This window comes from Rhinoderma darwinii, chromosome 1 (genome assembly GCF_050947455.1).
Source record: "Rhinoderma darwinii isolate aRhiDar2 chromosome 1, aRhiDar2.hap1, whole genome shotgun sequence".
NCBI classification, from domain to species: domain Eukaryota; kingdom Metazoa; phylum Chordata; class Amphibia; order Anura; family Rhinodermatidae; genus Rhinoderma; species Rhinoderma darwinii.
Window position 1 is genome coordinate 665,266,322 of NC_134687.1, and position 3,138 is coordinate 665,269,459.

Consider the following 3,138-nt stretch of genomic DNA (forward strand, 5'->3'; position numbering starts at 1 on the left):
TCTCTCCTCTTATATCTCCCCCTGTAATGTCCTCTGATATCACATAATAACAGTCTGGATATGCTGGGAGTTGTAGTCCTCTCCTCTTATATCTCCTCCTGTAATGTCCTCTGATATCCCATAATAACAGTCTGGACATGCTGGGAGTTGTAGTTCTCTCCTCTTATATCTCCTCATTTAATGTCCTCTGATATCACATAATAACAGTCTGGACATGCTGGGAGTTGTAGTTCTCTCCTCTTATATCTGCTCCCTGTAATGTCCTCTGATATCACATAATAACAGTCTGGATATGCTGGGAGTTGTAGTTCTCTTTTCTTATATCTCCCTGTAATGTCCTCTGATATCACATAATAACAGTCTGGACATGCTGGGAGTTGTAGTTATCTCCTCTTATACCTCCTCCCTGTAATGTCCTCTGATATCACATAATAACAGTCTGGACATGCTGGGAGTTGTAGTTCTCTCCTATATCTCCTCATTTAATGTCCTCTGATATCACATAATAACAGTCTGGACATGCTGGGAGTTGTAGTTCTCTCCTCTTATATCTGCTCCCTGTAATGTCCTCTGATATCACATAATAACAGTCTGGACATGCTGGGAGTTGTAGTTCTCTCCTCTTATATCTGCTCCCTGTAATGTCCTCTGATATCACATAATAACAGTCTGGACATGCAGGGAGTTGTAGTTCTCTTTTCTTATATCTCCTCCTGTAATGTCCTCTGATATCACATAATAACAGCCTGGACATGCTGGGAGTTGTAGTTCTCTCCTCTTATATCTCCTCCTGTAATGTCCTCTGATATCACATAATAACAGTGTGGACATGCTGGGAGTTGTAGTCCTCTCCTCTTATACCCCCTCCTGTAATGTCCTCTGATATCTCATAATAACAGCCTGGTCATGCTGGGAGTTGTAGTTCTCTCCTCTTATACCCCCTCCTGTAATGTCCTCTGATATCCCATAATAACAGTGTGGACATGCTGGGAGTTGTAGTTCTCCTCCTCTTATACCTCCTCCTGTAATGTCCTCTGATATCCCATAATAACAGTCTGGATATGCTGGGAGTTGTAGTTCTCTCCTCTGATACCTCCTCCTGTAATGTCCTCTTATATATCATAATAACAGCCGGGACATGCTGGGAGTTGTAGTCCTCTCCTCTTATACCCCCTCCTGTAATGTCCTCTGATATCTCATAATAACAGCCTGGTCATGCTGGGAGTTGTAGTTCTCTCCTCTTATACCCCCTCCTGTAATGTCCTCTGATATCACATAATAACAGCCTGGACATGCTGGGAGTTGTAGTTCTCTCCTCTTATATCTCCTCCTGTAATGTCCTCTGATATCTCATAATAACATTCTGGACATGCTGGGAGTTGTAGTTCTCTCCTCTTATATTTGCTCCTGTAATGTCCTCTGATATCCCATAATAACAGTCTGGACATGCTGGGAGTTGTAGTCCTCTCCTCTTATATCTGCTCCCTGTAATGTCCTCTGATATCACATAATAACAGTCTGGATATGCTGGGAGTTGTAGTTCTCTTTTCTTATATCTCCCTGTAATGTCCTCTGATATCACATAATAACAGTCTGGACATGCTGGGAGTTGTAGTTATCTCCTCTTATACCTCCTCCCTGTAATGTCCTCTGATATCACATAATAACAGTCTGGACATGCTGGGAGTTGTAGTTCTCTCCTATATCTCCTCATTAATGTCCTCTGATATCACATAATAACAGTCTGGACATGCTGGGAGTGTAGTTCTCTCCTCTTATATCTGCTCCCTGTAATGTCCTCTGATATCACATAATAACAGTCTGGACATGCTGGGAGTTGTAGTTCTCTCCTCTTATATCTGCTCCCTGTAATGTCCTCTGATATCACATAATAACAGTCTGGACATGCTGGGAGTTGTAGTTCTCTTTTCTTATATCTCCTCCTGTAATGTCCTCTGATATCACATAATAACAGCCTGGACATGCTGGGAGTTGTAGTTCTCTCCTCTTATATCTCCTCCTGTAATGTCCTCTGATATCACATAATAACAGTGTGGACATGCTGGGAGTTGTTGTTCTCTCCTCTTATACCTCCTCCCTGTAATGTCCTCTAATATCTCATAATAACAATCTGGACATGTTGGGAGTTGTAGTTCTCTCCTCATACCTCCTCCTGTAATGTCCTCTGATATCCCATAATAACAGTGTGGACATGCTGGGAGTTGTAGTTCTCTCCTCTTATACCTCCTCCTGTAATGTCCTCTGATATCCCATAATAACAGTCTGGATATGCTGGGAGTTGTAGTTCTCTCCTCTGATACCTCCTCCTGTAATGTCCTCTTATATATCATAATAACAGCCGGGACATGCTGGGAGTTGTAGTCCTCTCCTCTTATACCCCCTCCTGTAATGTCCTCTGATATCTCATAATAACAGCCTGGTCATGCTGGGAGTTGTAGTTCTCTCCTCTTATACCCCCTCCTGTAATGTCCTCTGATATCCCATAATAACAGTGTGGACATGCTGGGAGTTGTAGTTCTCTCCTCTTATACCTCCTCCTGTAATGTCCTCTGATATCCCATAATAACAGTCTGGATATGCTGGGAGTTGTAGTTCTCTCCTCTGATACCTCCTCCTGTAATGTCCTCTTATATATCATAATAACAGCCGGGACATGCTGGGAGTTGTAGTCCTCTCCTCTTATACCCCCTCCTGTAATGTCCTCTGATATCTCATAATAACAGCCTGGTCATGCTGGGAGTTGTAGTTCTCTCCTCTTATACCCCCTCCTGTAATGTCCTCTGATATCACATAATAACAGCCTGGACATGCTGGGAGTTGTAGTTCTCTCCTCTTATATCTCCTCCTGTAATGTCCTCTGATATCTCATAATAACATTCTGGACATGCTGGGAGTTGTAGTTCTCTCCTCCTATATTTGCTCCTGTAATGTCGTCTGATATCACATAATAACAACCTGGACATGCTGGGAGTTGTAGTTCTCTCCTCATTTCTCCTTCTGTAATGTCCTCTGATATCACATAATAACAGTCTGGACATGCTAGGAGTTGTAGTTCTCTCCTCTTATACCTCCTCCTGTAATGTCCACTGATATCACATAATAACAGCCTGGACATGC